This window comes from Amphiura filiformis, chromosome 4 (assembly GCF_039555335.1).
Source record: "Amphiura filiformis chromosome 4, Afil_fr2py, whole genome shotgun sequence".
Classification (NCBI taxonomy): Eukaryota; Metazoa; Echinodermata; class Ophiuroidea; order Amphilepidida; family Amphiuridae; genus Amphiura; species Amphiura filiformis.
In genome coordinates this window covers 64,029,841-64,047,764 of record NC_092631.1, presented here as the reverse complement: position 1 = coordinate 64,047,764, position 17,924 = coordinate 64,029,841, and the positions used below count along the sequence as shown (strand labels likewise).

Here is a 17,924-nt window from a genome sequence, read left to right as displayed (position 1 = left end):
TTCTCGCGCTCCGCGTACTTCATCGCATTCAAATTCACCTTCATATTCACATCCCATTCACCGTGATTGGGGGCTAAAATAGTATAACAAGATTTGTGTGAATAATACGCGCATCTCCCCGTAAACTTGACCGGTAAAAAGCAATTTGTCTATGTCATACCCTGATATCTGGTACGTCAGCAATTAACAGAAAGGAAAAAGAGGAGCTATCATGTCAGATGACTGAGGAAAAGGACGGAATCGAAGGATTGAAGAAAGTAAAAAAAAGACAAGATACACATGACAAAGCCGACTAAATATTAAATCAACAGGGATTAAATAATTCCTTGAATTCTTATGACAACCCCTCCCCCGACATCTCAAAGAAGAAAAAAGTGAAAGAAAAATTCCTTGTTGTTTATAGATAGCATTAAACGCCTTGATTTGGTATAAAATAGTGTAAAATTGCATATTTTTGCGCGCTTCGTGGGAAATGAACCCAAATGTGTATCAACTTTCACTTCAAAATATGAAACTTAATGTTCGCCTGCTGTGCGCGCATATAAATCCCAGCAATTGTGAAGTCAATGATGTCTGTATATTGTTGATGAATACAAGTTTAACTGTTTAATTCTTTATTATATGTGCATCAATCAGGAAACATGTACCTAATTTGGCAAGTGTTTCACGCAGTCCTTTTTATTATAACAATCTCTTCATCACAGCACGGTTCAATTATATGCATTCGACAACATCACTTCTCGGACGTTGATCTCAATTTGTAGAGTTAAGCTTTTGCAACCAACATTTTAAAGTCAGCCTAAGCCTAGCATAAGCTGCTGGTTAGTGAGGAACTGTGTCTTAGAGATTGTGATGTATGACCCGGTGTTTGACTTGCTTGACATCTTTAAGTGTGACCTATATAAAAGTTTTATGGTTTTGTGAATCGTCTGGCAACCCAAAATTCAAACCTGGAATGTGAAAAATTATACGTTTCACACGATCGTTTATGCTGGCATGCTGTTCTAAGGAATATACATCAAGTTGCTCATCAAAAGGAACTATTTGCATCTGTTTCTTTCAGTTCTACCAAACAAAGGTAAGATTGTATTTTATTATTACTATATTTGCATTAAACATGTTAAAGCGTGTATGTTTTTAGTCAATTTAATCAGTGAAGTTTTAAGTACAATGAGTAACATATGGCATCCACAATATAATGACGGTTGATGTAATTTGAATTCGAGGAAAGTCTTTAAAAGCTGAGGACTTAAGATGTTTTTAATAGGATATTGTTTTTCTAATTATTTACCATTCTTGACTTAAAAGTATGTTGTAAGGTTTGATGATATTCATGGTTTAATTCCGTATTGGTACTACTAAATAAAATACTTGTATGTTCGTGATGCATTCGTATAGCTGGCCTATTCGTCGTGATTGAAAGCTTTAAATTGCAATCATTTGATTGAAATTCAAGGTGGTTTATTGACTTGAGTTTTGTCTTGTTTGTCAAATTGTTATACCTATTTCATAAGTCTATCTGACATAATGTGTTAGATGAGTATTAGATTAGCATGACACTCATGACACTCGATCATCAGATCGTCGGACAACTTAGTACCTGATTTAATTACAAGTAGGCTATATTATTATTCTCATCTATATCATGTATATTTACACAGGCAAATTCCTGAAAGTAGTAAGAGAAGTCATCAAGTATAAAAACAGAACACGTGAGAAGTAACATTATTAATTACAAGTGCAAAAAAGAGTGGCCGTGGTTACCCAATATGTAAGCAATATGTGATTAATAGGGAGTATTTAGCGCCCAAAACCTCATAATTTGAATAATTACTTTAAAGTCAGGCAGAAGGGTTTACTGGAAATCCATTGAAATGATTATCATGTTGCCGGTTATTGCACCCAGAGGTGTATTTTGTGCACCCAGAACTTCACCTGTACCACCTCAGTCTTGACCTATGTTCTGGGTTAGTCACAAACTCCAAGTCCATGGTTAAAAACAACAGATGGTATGACCTATAAATCATATATTACCCAGAGAAGTTCAAGTACGCTAATTTTTGCCCTAAACAATGGAATGTTGGAATATTTATGAAATGATTGCAAATGAATAATGATGTATATTGATTGCTTGGAAGTGGAACACATTTGTTTTTATTTTTAGTGTAATTAATTAGGTTTGTGTTGCCTGAAAGCACTGAATTAAAAAATCAAAGAGATCGATGACCAGTACGATTCTTTAGCCCTAGGTATGCATGCATAAGAGTTCAAAATGATTAAAAACAACAAGTAGAATTTTTTAGCTGTAAATTAAGACCAAAATCAAGTTCATGTAGCCCCTGTAGTCATTAATTTATTCAAGTTACACATGCGAAACGCCCTGTTCCCATAGACTTTGTGTGCTCCTCTTCCCCATCCTTCCCTCACAACTTTCGATCAACCACACATCTCCAGTAGTTGAAAGCTACATTGTTCATATTTACAGGGTTGTTCCCAGCAAACACAAAAACGTTTTTAAAACGTTTTAAATAAGTTATATTTTGGGTCTTGGTTCCGGTAAAAATGTTTTAATAACATTAAAATGTCGGGTTATATTTATAGGTCATGAAATCGTTTTAAAACGTTTTGTATGAAAACACACTACAACAATATTTTTAAAATGTTTTCGAAATGTCATTGTAAACTATTTTTGCAAACATTTTTGGCCAAATATTTTGTCAACACTTAAATAACATTATGTTAAAAAATTTGCACCCCGCAAACACAGAAATGTTCTTAAAATGTTTTTTACAAAACGTTTTAATAACATTTAAATGTCGGGTTATATAAAGGTCGTGAAAACATTTTTAAAACGTTATTGTAAATATTTTGGGCAAACATTTTTTTTTTTTTTTTTTTTCAACCTCAAAATAACATTCTGTTTCGAATGTTTTGTATCAAGTTTTCAAAAATGTTTTTGGAATGTTATTAAAACGTTTTTATACCCTTTATATAACCCGACATTTAAATGTTTTTTGTAAAACATTTGTGTTTGCTGTGCAGTAAATTACCAACAAATGTTATTTAATGTTAAGAAAACGTTTTACACCATTAATGTACCCTTTATATAACCCGACATTTAAACGTTTTCCGACAACCTTTTATAACCTTTTGCGAATGATGTCGAAAACGTTTTGTGTTTGCTGGGTTACTAATGTTAGTGGTGTTTTAGCTTTCAAATGACACCAAAACAAACTATGACATTTTATCAATTAAACAGATCACAATTTAAAACTAGAGGCAAATGGTGGTCATAGACCACAAACCTAGCTGGGGCATGTTGGTGTTGTGGAGGTATCTGACCCCTGCAAAATGTTCCAAAAATGTTCCCCTGTGATGAGGTTTGTTGTCACCGAGTTTTGAGTCCTGTACTCCTCACAGATGTCCAGAAAATGCAATTCTAAGATTTGACCCAGATGACCTTTGACCAGACACCTGCAAGATGTTCCATAATTCACCCCTGGTCATGAGTTGTCACCGAGTTTGAGCCCTGTACCTCTTACAGATGTCCAGATAACGCAATTCTAAGATTTGGCCCCAGAATGATGTCTTTTGAGCTGACTCGTGCAAAATGTTCCAATATGTTCCCCAGGTCATGAGGTTGTCACCGAGATTGAGCCCCGTACCCCTCACAGATGTCCAGATATTGAAATTCGAAGATTTGACCCCAGCTGACCTTTGACCTGATCCATGCAAAATATTCCAAAATGTTACTCTTCTCATCAAGTTTATTGTCACTGAGTTTGAGCTCCGTACCCCCTACATATTGCCAGAAAATGCAGCAATTCTAAGATTTGACATGACCCCTGCAAAATGTCCCCCTGGTTGTGAAGTTTGTTGTCACTGAGTTTGAGCCCCATAAATACCCCTTAGGGGGCTATTATTTTCTTTGGAAGGAGGATCCCAAATATACAGGGGGTCATAAATTTTCGGAAAGAAAAATACGGGGGGGGGCATAATACTTTTGATGACCAAAATGTAGGGAGTCACAAGATGACCACAGATAGTGTGTTTATTTTATTCAAAACTAGCGGGAGCTATAGAGTAAACAGGAGCAGTTAGTAAACGGGAGTGGTTAATAAAGATGTTGAACGGTGATGATAAACATCCCAGCAAACACAAAAACGTTTTAAAAACGTTTTAAATAAGTTATATTTTGGCTTTTGGTTTAGGTAAAAACGTTTTGATAACATTAAAATGTCGGGTTATATAAAGGTCATGATAACGTTTTAAAACGTTTTGTATGAAAACACACTACAACAATATTTTTAAATGTTTTCAAAAATGTTATTGTAAACTATTTTTGGCAAACATTTTGCCAAATATTGTGTCAATACTAAAATAACATTATGTTAAAATATTTGAACCCAGGAAACACAAAATGTTCTTCAAATGTTTTTTCAAAACCTTTCAATAACATTTAAATGTCGGGTTATATAAAGGTCATGAAAATGTTTTTAAAACGTTTTTGAAAATATTTTGGGCAAACATTTTTCGCAAAATATTTTTTCAACCCCAAAATAACATTCTGTTTAGAATGTTTTGTATCAAGTTTTCAAGAATGTTTTTGGAATGTTATTAAAATGTTTTTATACCCTTTATATAACCCGACATTTAAATGTTTTTGTAAAACATTTTTGTTTGCTGAGCAGTAGAATATCATAAAATGTTTTTAAGGTTATGAAAACGTTTTATAACCTTAATATACCCTTTATATAACCCGACATTTAAACGTTTTCTGACAACCTTTTATAACCTTTTGCGAATGATGTCGAAAACGTTTTGTGTTTGCTGGGATTGTGTCTTGGACTAAAACATGAATAGAAATTATTATTATTACCCAGGTATAATTCTGGTTTACCCTGTGCACCCTGTGTTTTAGGGTTTGGTTAGGGGATGTCATTTTTCTTCGTCGGGGGGGGTCGGTGACCGGAGTAAAAATGTTATGACCCTCCTATTGCGGGCACAATTTTTTAGACCCCCCTATGTTGGGTCGAAAATTTTATGACCCCCCCCCACCCACTTCCACCTACACAGACTCAAGACAAATTATTCATTGCCGGAACAAAGGCGAGGAGCGCATCAAAACTTTAGAGCAAAGAAAGTGTGTGGAGTGCGTTAAAATTTAATTGTGTGTGTAAAGAAGGCGCGCTATATGCGCAAAATATCTGCATTATATAATGAAAGATTGTGTGCAAGAATACATGCACAGCGCGCGAAAAGTTTGAGTCACCAGCCCTTAATAATTCTATACCCCTATTTTGGGTGTTGAAAAATTATAACCCCTATAATTGGTCTAAAAATTCTATGACCCCCACTCCCCAGTATATTCATGACCCCCTTCCAAAGAAAATGACAGCCCCCTTATAATTTAAATTTAAATTAGGGTTAGGATTAGGGTTAGGTTTATAAACGGTGAGGATTAGGGTTAGGGTTATAATTGGGGTTGCTTAGGGTTAGGGTTATACTTGTGCGCAGGGTCTACCAGAATTATTCCAATACCCATGAATAGTCCTGTAACTATCACTAAATAGAATTAAATTAATTAAACTATGATCAGTCTTACCTTGTTAGTACTAGCTAGTATTTCTCATTCAAGATCATCATGATTACAGAAAACAGCAAATGGGTGATAACCATGATAACAATAAAATGTACTGCTACCATTAACTCACAGATTATAAACATTTATCCACAGATTATAGAAGGAATTTTATCATACCACGATGCACTGACCAATTTTCATCTAACACTGAAACCTTTTAGAAATGCAGTTTTAACTTGTTGTAGGGCATAAGGTTGTGCAATAAAAATTATTTACAATATTACTTGTATAGTACCCTGACCAATTGACCCCTTAAACAGCTCAAATGTTACAGTCCATGACATATATACTACATCAAATGTAATGTGGCACCACAATAGTGCTGCCGCGCACGCACAGTATAATACCCAGTGGATTCGGGAGGTATCATGAAGGGTTCATGCACTTCTTTTACAGTTACCAATTACTAGACTTTTAAAGGCTTTTATACTATTTTCCCCAACTTCAGAAACAAAAAAAAAAAAAGTAGGGAAAACAAATGAATTCATGTCCCGCATTCATGTAGGTCTATTCCATTTGCAAGCTATTTTTGTGTTGCGCATAATCTTAAACCATGTTTAATTTCCCTGTAAAATACAAGAACACCAATTGTTAATGTTTTAAACCACACAAATTAGGATCTAGGAACTGGGATTCAAATACATGTATATATTAATGCAAGATGTTTTTAATCAAACAAAATAAGATACATACTCTAAGATATAAGTATAAAACAAAAAACCCTAACATCAGAAGACAAGAAAATCCCCAACAATCATTTACTTAAGCAAAACATAGAGCCTGTAAACAAATGCTAGCTAGAGTTTGATATTAACTGCCATGATAATGGCACTGAAAGAATTAAAGTTCCTACTGCAAAGGAAACACATCTGATAGTTTCATATACCGGTACTGACATTGGAATTACTAGTCAAGCCAAAAACACATTCATTACAAAGAAAGAGGCCAGAGAACACTTTCATTAATACAAAGAAAGAGGTCGGACATAACCATACAGAAATAAATGCTAAACATTTTAAAGCCTGGCTCATTAATCCCCTGTTTCCAAACATACCACCAAAGTCTGTAAAATACGGGTGCAAAATCAAAATCAAAAGATAAGCCAGAGCCTAATACTAGTACTTTTAATAGTAAACATAATATTAAACCCATAAATTTATACTACAATTACTGTTAAGGAGTGCCTTTAACACACCTGCATGGTTCATATCAAAAATCACATTTCTATTAAACAAACCTATATAAATATGCCATTACTGCTTATTTCCACTGCATTGACATTCAACCTTAAAGAAAACCTTTGGCTTTGCAATCACCTAAAGTTATTCACTTTGTTCATGTGCCCATATGCCATTATTTCAACTATTGCTTCCTACACAAACTACTGTCACTATTATCCAAGTTTTCTGCAACAACCTTTCAATTCCAACTAACTGCATCCAAAATCATATTAGCCATCAATCCTCCCACACATATATTCCCTGGGCTTGCAGAAACAACAGGTCATTAATTACCTTTTCAACTAATTAAGTGCCTTAGGTTAAATAACAAATTACAGTAACAAACTAACAAACACATTCATTCCTTTAGAAAAACAATGATTCAAAAAGACCAAACCATATCTTCACTAGTCAAATAATTCTTACATAGCATCAAGTCAGGGTTTCATACTCAAAGGGTAACAAAAAAAACATGTGCATTTTCACTTTGTTGCCAGCGGAAGAAAACGGAAGATTACAGTGGTTTGTTGCCAGCGGAAGAACCCGAACGATTACAATACCTAGCTGGGGGGTGTAAACCCCCCAGCTAGGTAAATACATAACCCACCACCCTGTTTGGGTGGCGACTGGGAAAACGCATATCCATTAGTATTAGATTACCATCTCTTGTAATCTTAGTTGTTCTCCTTCGTATAAAGTTTTAAAAACAAGACAATTACTTATTTTGTACATGTAACATGTCATAAAATCATATAGGCCTTAAGGTCTGGCAACTGCTGGTTCAGAAGTTCAAGATATTGTCCTTCGTTCTGTTGAAACATTTTTCGATGTGCTAAGAACATTGTCGAAAAATATCCATATTCCATATTTTGCAACATTGAAGTTTATCATTTGTTTAAAGAGTGATAGAGTTACGCAATCTGCTGTTTAGTTAGTTATCAATTAGAACTTTGTAAAGAAACATGACAAGATAGCTTTTATTGTACCTGATTGAAATACAAAAAACTATGTCAATATTTTGGTGCACTCTTAAGGGATCTAAAATGAGCGTTTATTGCGTTTCGACAGTATTTTTTGAGGGACATGAGAGCACCTCAGACCTATCGAATTGCATTCTGAATACGAAGCATGTCTTTCTGATATCAAATATTTTTCATTTTTGAAAATCACAATATAATACAAATTTTATGACAAATTATAAAAATTGATATAAATTCAAATTTTTGATATATAACAATCCTCGAAGTAAATTATATAAATCTAATGACATATTCTTAAAGTGTATGTAGCAGGGAGGAAAAGCCGACGGTCAATTGAACATTTTGACCTTTCATATTGAAGATATGGATTTTTTCCCAAAAGACTTTTTTTTGGTGTTTTGGGAAAAAAATCCATATCTTCAATGCGAAAGGTCAACATTTTCAATTGATCGTCGGCTTTTCATCCCACCTACATACACTTTAAGTATAAATCATCAGATTTGTAAAGTTTACTTCAAGTACTGTTAAATATCAAAATATCAATTTTAATGATTTGCCATAAAATATGTATTACATTGCGAATTTCAAAAATCAAAATTATTTGATATCAGAAGGACATTCTTCGTATTCAGAATGCAATTCGATATGTCTGATGTGCTCTAATGTCCCACAATAAATACTGTCCAAACGTTCATACCCCAGCCCTTAACTATAAGTTTTGCTTTTTGCAAAACATGCACATGAGGGCCGCATGTGGTTTTATATTAAAACTCCACTCAGCCAAAAATATTTCTATATACATGTATTTTAATATAGGAATATCGAATAGACACGAGAGGTTCTTTAAATATTTTAATATTTCTCAGGAACTGTCATTTTATACCAAACAATCATAACCTGTGCAAAATGTTCCCTTGCCTCCACCCTATACTAGCTTTAAAAACAAAATTATGAATTAAGATGCAATTTTCGTGTGTTCAAAAGTACACAATATGAAATTGTGGTTGATTTACACAATTGAAGTACTAATAATCATGATCATTTATAAATAGGCCATAATTCAAAATAGGCCTATGTTTGACATTTTGCACTTGCGATGAAAATCACAATAACTTTATTCAGTTGTGGGTCAAAGTATCACAAGATACTGAACCATCAACAACGGCAACATCATAAACGGTATTGACTTCCAAATTCCATGCGATAATGCATTAAAAATATTTAGCTTTGATTCATATGTCTTTATTCCAGATACGACACCTTAGTCTTGTTGGAGGACATGATCTCAACGAAACCATCAGGAGGATGATGAGGAAGCTGGGAACGAACAATTTGTGGTCCTCCTACAGTGTATAGGGAGAAAAGGCAAGCTGAGCATTAAAGATAGCCCTTTCAAGTTTCTACAAAGTTATCGTCAGTAAGTTTCATAGGCCCAAGATACAATCTATGATTAACATAATATGTCAAATCACGCAGGCCTTTCCTTTTGGGTGAGAAAACAGATCCATAAGCTTCCATAGAGCTAAGATCGGCTAAGCCTAAACAGAATGCATATAATTTGTCATGCTGTCTGAACCAATCATAGTGGGTGTAATATACTCATATTCTGTGACTATAAAATTAAAATATGGATATTTAAATCTGACCCCTAAATCGGACATACGTTTCCAACTTGGTTTTTTTTTTTTTTTTTTAGATTATATGTGTATACTTTATTCATAAACTTATCAAATAAAAATATTTCCCCTAAGACCACAGACCGCACGTATGGTAACACGTCGACATGTAGGCTTTTGGAAAATCCTAATATTGAGATACAGACCGTTTATTTTGATAAAGGAGTTTAATTTAATACTGAACTCATATCATTTCCACCTTTCTATAGAAGCTTGCATGAAGAATCATCCTCAAGCTAAGGAGGTTGAGATAGAGAAGGACTTGGAGATTATCTGAAAAGAACACCAAATCTTCCAGGTGGAAAAAAGTATAAAGTAAGTTCAAATATCATTGCTGAAATGCCAAATTCATTTATTTAATTCATGTAGGCCTAAAACAATGTCTAGGGATTATAATATAATCACTCATTCTAGACACCACCTTGTCCTCTATTTGTAAACACGTTTAAATGCTAAACATGTTTAGGAATTAATATGTCTTAATGTGTTTAGATATTAAACATATGATGTTTTGAAATTTGACATTGGTGTTTAGGTTTTAAACGTATTTACAAATTGAGGACAAAAAAAGTGTTCAATCTCTAGACACTGTTTTTGCAGTGTATTACTATGTTTCTGTATCTGAATATCAAAAGTGCATAAATATTGTTCGTTGAATGTAAAATGAAAAAAATATCGCATATCGCACAGCTCATTTTCTTTTAAAAATAATGTTTAAAAAAATAATAAAGCATAGCACAAAGCTATTTTACCAAATGTATCTGAGACATACTTTTTTGTAATTACATTTCACACACCTACGTGATGTTTCTTTCTCTATTCGCCACTTGCACGGTTCCGCCATTATGCACTATATGCGGGAGAGCCTCGAACTGGCAGCATACATGAAAGGAAGAATTACGTAACCTTACACAGAATGTTATATGACTGGTTCAATTCCCATTCATGTATGCTGCCAGTTCGTGGCTCTCCCCGCACATAGTGCATAATGGCGGAACCGTGCAAGTGGCGAATGGAGCATTTTTGTTTATTTTCACTTCTCTTAGGTTCAGTAGGGGCACCATGCCCCCTCCCCACACACACACCCACGCGCGCATTATGATTTCGTTATGGTTTATACAGACCTTGAAAATTACTCAGAATTAATGATACTGATAATATAAATAAGTTGTCTGGATATCTAAGGGTGACCATAACCTGATAGTATGTTTTTATTCATAGAATTTCTTATGCCTATTTATATATATTTTGTCATGGCTGCTATTTTAGTGAGCTGATAGATTTAAGGGGAATCGGGTTTCAGTTCAATTTAAAAAATGATGTTTCCCAAAATGATGATCATGCTTATAAATAGATTGTTTTCCATTTTATTATCTATAGAAAGCTGGGAATGTGGATGCAGCGGTACCTGTAGGGGAATTGGAGGATGATGAGCGCGGCGAAAATGAACGTGGCTCCCAACAGGAAGAGGAAGAACAAGACTAGGGGACACATTGAAACTGAAGACCACAGGCACTGTACTGGTAAACATGCTAGTTTTACAACATTGTCGGACAAGGTGCTCACTGTCTATTGAAGTATATATATTCGATAAATATAAGGTTTAAGTTTAAAATAGCTGTGATTATATATCAGACTTTTATTTTAAAACATTTCTCATAAGCATGTTAAGATGTTTTTGTTTCTGGCGAAGTGACGTCCTAATCGGATTAACTACCATAGCAATAGATGAATACAATTTTGAATAGATCGCTCTGCACTACAGCAGGTTGCACTCATCACCTGTCTTCAATCATATAATAGATTGAATACAATACCGCTCTTTTCAAACAGGCTAATCTTACAGGTGCAAGTGATTAGCATTTCTTTGACATAATATATGGTTCAATGCATCGGTACCGCATGGACGTTGTAGGCATACGGGGGATACAGTCAAAATTTTATTCATCTATTGCTATGGTAGTTAATCCGCCTAACTACGTCACTTCACCAGTGTATAATCACCAACGCACTGAATGGTCTATTGTTCTATTGTGTCCGATTTGAGCGCTGACATATTGGAAAATGTTGCCAATCAATATTCATGAGAGTGTACATTCAACGTCCAATTTTCGAAATTGGGTGACTTGTGCTTGGCAGGTGTAAAATACATCTGACTGGGCGTTTTAAATACGTAACGCATAAAGGCATTGTTATCATCGAATGGCTGCCTATAGTGCTGTTAGCGTTAGGCCTATGGGGGGGGGGCTGTGTTTAGTTTCTATAATAATTATTATAATGCCTACATTTTGTCATTCCTTTTTCTTTTCTCTGTACTTATTCTTTCCTTGAAGTATCACTCCCTCTTCTTATCTCCCTTCCCTTCTCCATCCCCTCTTACTTTTTGTCCCCTCTCATTCCTATCATTTTCTTACCTTACCTTTCTATTTATTTACTTCTATTTATTTATTTCTCTTCATTTCTTCCTCTTTCTCTCTTCCTCCAACCCCCCTCTCGTTCTTCATATCCCCTCTTTCACCTCTTCCTCCCTCATCCCTTCCCAAGACCTCTCACAGAAGAGCTGCCCCGCCCCTTCAGTACGCCACTGTTTATGACATTCTCCTTCTTAAAAGAAAATAAAATGTCAATTTGTGAAACAACTTTTATATAGGCCTATACCGGTATACTTATTATTTGTTACATGTATACGTATAGCTATTACCATTATACAGTACTATAGACATAAATGGCAGCCTTGAATGCTTGATGTGTAATCATTCAGCAAGCGCATTCAATGTATTTAAATGAAGCACCTGAAGTCAGTGGGGTGATCACGAACTGTACTCAGCGGCTAATGTGTGCTTTTTGTGCTTACGGCTACTCAATCACATCCTTGTGTGTTATTACAACAAAAGGTACTTTTCGTTCCAGACGTCGCTTTCACGCGCCTTTCGTTTGATCACTTATTGACAGTAGCCTGCTAGGTAAAGCGTTAATACATTGTCGGGTCAGCTTACCGATTTAATGGCGGAAGCCCTTTGTCCCAAACAAAAGGTACCTTTCGATGAATTCAGCATCGAAGTGGTTACGTAATTCTCTTGGTTACCGGATCACGCTATTTTGACATCCTTCGAGTACCATATACTTTGTGTGGTGATTGTTTCGATCGTGGTTCATTACTCTGGCGCGTGATCCCGTTGGCATAGTGACATTACGTAACTTCGATACTGAATAGCTTGTCAGATTTCAAATCGGCACAAGGTTTCAATGCGTTACGTAATCTATTTCTTCTCCATCTATTTAATAGCTCCATGATAATCACACTAGTATTCGCTGAGTGCGTTTCCACAATCGCTGATTTATATTAAGCCTTTTTGAAGTATGGCGGGCACAAAGAGGAGTACTTTGATTTGGGTAATCTTTTGTATGCTGAAAGAAAGCATACACAAGATTACCCAAATAAAAGTACACCATCTCCATTTGTGCCCGTCATACTTCAAAAAGCCTTATTGTTGCAGCGTCGAGGTCCGTTCAAACTACGCCGCAATGCAGTGCGATGCGGTACCGATAAATCGATTACTTTTTGCCTCAACTCAACGCTACTCGTCGCATTTCCAAGTTAAAATGTATTGAACTTCATTTATTGAAGTATTCTGCAGTGCGGCACCGCACCGCACCGCAATTGTGGCGTAATATGAACGGCCCTTTGGTCAAAGTTGCATTAAAGGCCATGTATGGCTTGCGACTTGACGCTCGAGGGCATGCTATAATCTGAGCCCGAATTAAAAAGACTAATTTGCGTCTGACATCCTGCCAACCAGACCGAAAATGTACTCGGACTTTTAAATTCTGCCTCAGATTATAGCGACTTATCGATTATAGTAACTATACCGTGATTTTAATTTGCTGTAAAACGAGAGCATACTTCCGCGATGTTCACAATGCGCCTCCGATCCGAAGCGTAGGCCTACTATGTGTGCTTTACACGCCGTACGTGTTGTTATTTCTGTCGCCATACTCGCAAGTTGCGCCTTGTCAATCGCGCAAGTACGCTCTTGTCAACGGTTTACAGTTAATCGCTCTGCCCATCAGCAACGGAAGTGATGATATTATCTGTATGTTGTGTAAACAATGTAAATTAGTGGTTTTTACGTTGTATTTGGGGACACTAGTAAAGAGGTAATAATTCAATTTGAGGAGTTTTCACAAACACTTCAATTGAACTTATTTTATCTTTGAGACTAGACTATGCGTATTCAAATTATTTGACGTGTTTAATGACATTAAGGGATCTGGAATGAGCGTTTTGAGCGTTTCGACAGTATTTTTTGTGGGACATGAGAGCACATCAGACATATCGAATTGCATTCTGAATACGAAGAATGTCTTTCTGATATCAAATAATTTTCTTTTTTTAAATTAACGGTATAATACAAATTTTATGACAAATTATTAAAATTTGATATTGTTCACATTTTTGATATTAACAGTCCTCGAAGTAAATGTTATAAATCTAATGATATATTCTTAAAGTGTATGTAGCTGGGAGAAAAACCCGACGATCAATTGAATATTTTGACTTTCCATATTGAAGATATGGAATTTTTCCCCAAAAGACCTATTTTTGTGGGTGTTTGGGAGGAAAAAATTGATCGTCGGCTTTTTATCCTAAATAAATACACTTTAAGTATAAAAAATCAAAAATAAAAAGTTAAATGCAAGTACTGTTAATTTCAAAAATATCAATACTTAATCATTTCACATAAAATGTGTATTACATTGCGAATTTAAAAAAAATCAAAATTATTTGAGAACAGAAGGACATTCTTCGTATTCAGAATGCCATTCGATATGTCTGATGTGCTCTCATGTCCCACAATAAATTTTGTCCAAACGTTCATACCCCATCCCTTAAAGGAACAACCAAAAAAGATCGAGGTTTTTGGGAGTGGGTTTCAAATCTCAATGACGTTTGTAAAAATATTTCTTTTAAGAAGATAATTTCAACATTTGTGGATTTACGTTTCTGGCAGGGAGGGAGATGATGGCCGAAAACGAAAGTAGTTTCGTTTATAGGACTAATTTGCTCGTTAATGCTTTGGGTACCGGTAGTTCCTAGCACTCTGTACTCTGATACCTGTATGATGATTTTCCACTGCGCTCGCTGCTCGCTCCGCTCGCTGTTCGAGAGGCGTCGCGGTTTGAGAACGGGGCTAGTTCCATAAGGGAAATGCAGACTTATCATCTTTATAGGCCTACATTTAATCAATTTAGGTAATGAGCCGTGAAAAGGCTCATGAACTGTACATTTGTCAATATTATGCCTAAAATAAATGCATAAATGTTCATGGTACTTTTATTTTACAGAATTCTGCCTTAAAACTTGGTCAATCAAAATACGTGTTGTTAATTCCGTCGCCATATATTCGTTGTGAGTTGCGACTTGTCAACATCGCGCAAATACGTTCTTGTCAAAGTGTCAAACCGGACCACGTTACTTTGCATAAATGCTAATTAAATTTGAGAGGGCTAGACATTACGAACATAGTAGGCCTATGGCAAAATTCTACAAAATTAAAGTAAACCATGAACAATAATTATGACTTAATTTTAGCAAAGTGTTGGCAAAAGTTACGAGCACTTTCAAGTCTAGTCATCATCAACTCTCTAAGAAATAATTGTCCTCTCAGGAGAACCCGCCCTCTTAGATCTTGAACCTCTAAAAGGTTCTTTAGTTTGGGGTCATTTTCGATGGTCTTGGAACCATATTTGGTTCTTTAGAAAACCTCTAAGGGTTCTCCTGTGAGGACAACTTTAGAATCTTTTTAGAACCTTTATTTCTTAGAGTGTTAACTGCGCTTTGTACGTGAGAGTAATCAATTAAGTTTGTCGAATTTAACTGAAGACCGAATTGAAAACATTAGTTTGTGTCTGACGTCAGGGCAAAGGCGCGGTGTGATTGGTTGCTGACCTGCGCAGAACGGCATTTTTGGTCTGGTTGACAGGACATTATACGCAAACTAGTCTTTTGAATATTATTCTGTCTTCAATTATAAATAGTAACTTATATTTGAGAGTTTTCATGTATATAAATTATGTTTTAAAACTTTTTATCCTATAAATGTACAATAATCGGGTTTCATGAGTATTCCATCCATGCATATGTATTAAACAATAATTATTATAAATCGAGTAATAGAGTGTATAAACAGTCATCAATGGTCATGACAATAGTTGACTCGATACATGGTAACACAAGTTCCACATGTTCCATGGGGTGATTTTGCATAGCATGTTTGTATAAAATTAATTTATGTTTCAGCAGTATTTTCAACGAAAATGAATGAAGAATAGTATTCATACACAGGAATAAAGTTTAATGAATCACACATCAAATCAACATTAATTGTCTGGTGTGATTTATTATGTGTCGTGTAAGTCGTAAGTATCACTAATTTGCCAAACTAACTTGTTTCATGAATTTTGTATTGGCCTAATTTAATAATATTTGATATTTGTTTTGGACTTTTATTTTGTTGTTGTTTGTTTTGGATTTTCGCTTTATTTTCATTGTCTTAAACTAATAAAACATAGCACGTTTTCTAAACGTCACTAAAACGTCAAGAAAACGTTCTAAAAACGTAGTAGAAACGTAACATACGTTTTCTGGTGGTGAGTAATGCATCCTCCAATACGTTTTTTACGTTGCTATAACGTTTTCAGGACGTTTTGGACGTTTCTGCAACGTTCTTAGTACGTTAGTTGCGTGCTAGAACGTCCAATACGTTTTCTGTAGGTCCTGGATACGTCTTGGGTAACGGAAAGATAGGTCTTAAAAACGTCTTTTACGTTGCGAAAACGTTTTTAGAACGTCTTTTAATAACGTTTTTAAAACGTCAAAAACCCTCCACAAAATTACGTTTTAAAAACGTTTTATCAGAACGTCTAGAAAACGTCAACGGTACGTTCTCACAACGTTCAGAAAACGTTTTTTGGTTAGCTGGGTTAACATGTTTAAAGAACGTTTTTTAAGCAGAATGAATGAAATTAGCAAGATCAGTGCAGTGCATTTGGTGAGAGCAAAATATAAAAAAATATGGGGCCATTGGGTGAGAGCATACATATTGGCATTTGGTGAGATCAAAATGCACAAAATATGGGGTCATTGGGTGACAGACGGACCGTTTGGATCTAAATTAGTCGGGGCATTGGGTAAGAATTTAACCTTTTTTAAAATAGGGTCTTCGGACGAGACCCTCGAAAATTGAATTTCTAGTTCTAAATGGCTTCAAATGGCTTTGTTATTTCAAAATAAGTAACAAAATCAGTGATAGATGAATCGTTGCTGTTCAAATGGATATACATGTATAAGGGTCTTTGGGTGACAGATCAAAAGGAAAATATAAGGAGTATTTGGGGTGACAGAGCATGTGATAATAAAAAAAAATATGGGGTCTTTGGGTGACTGCGGTGCTAAAAAAGGGAGTCTTAATGGCCCTACATACGCGTCACTTCCCCGCTGAAATTACATTGATGCGGGCATTATCATGATTATGTAGACCCTATCGCTCATTTCTTCACAAACAGTCAACCGAATCAAATATAATTTGCGTACATAATAATATTATAATAATATGATGCACAATACAATGAGCTAAACGCCGCTTTTTACATTTTTTCCGATGCCCATTTCTTGACTTAGCCTATGTCCAAATTCATTCACCAGGGTATTTCTGGTACACCTTGTACCCAGCAAACACAAAAACGTTTTAAAAAACGTTTTAAATAAGTTATATTTTGGCTTTTGGTTTAGGTAAAAACATTTTAATAACATTAAAATGTCGGGTTATATAAAGGTCATGATAACGTTTTAAAACGTTTTGTATGAAAACACACTACAACAATATTTTTAAATGTTTTCAAAAATGTTATTGTAAACTATTTTTGCAAACATTTTTGCCAAATATTGTGCCAATACTTAAATAACATTATGTTAAAATATTTGAACCCAGGAAACACAGAAATGTTCTTTAAATGTTTTTTCAAAACCTTTTAATAACATTTAAATGTCGGGTTATATAAAGGTCATGAAAACGTTTTTAAAACGTTATTGAAAATATTTTGGGCAAACATTTTCGCAAAATATATTTTCAACCCTAAAATAACATTCTGTTTAGAATGTTTTGTATCAAGTTTTCAAGAATGTTTTTGGAATGTTATTAAAACGTTTTATACCCTTTATATAACCCGATATTTAAACGTTTTCTGTAAATCATTTTTGATTGCTGAGCAGTAGATTATCAAAAATGTTTTTAAGGTTATGAAAACGTTTTATACTCTTAATATACCCTTTATATAACCCGACATTTAAACGTTTTCTGACAACCTTTTATTAGGTATATCACCCCAAAAATAAGCGCAGCAG

General features: G+C 34.9%; 2 long non-coding RNA genes across 2 annotated transcripts in view; both read left to right on the top strand.

Annotated features, from left to right (window-relative positions):
- The window catches only part of LOC140151190 (uncharacterized), a 38,216-nt gene that overhangs the window by 3,862 nt on the left and 16,430 nt on the right, over positions 1–17,924 (top strand). The window lies entirely within an intron of this gene.
- Positions 871–9,781, top strand: LOC140149904 (uncharacterized). The gene is made up of 3 exons (XR_011858769.1): positions 871–1,078; positions 9,096–9,261; positions 9,730–9,781. It is a non-coding gene; the product is annotated as an uncharacterized lncRNA (long non-coding RNA).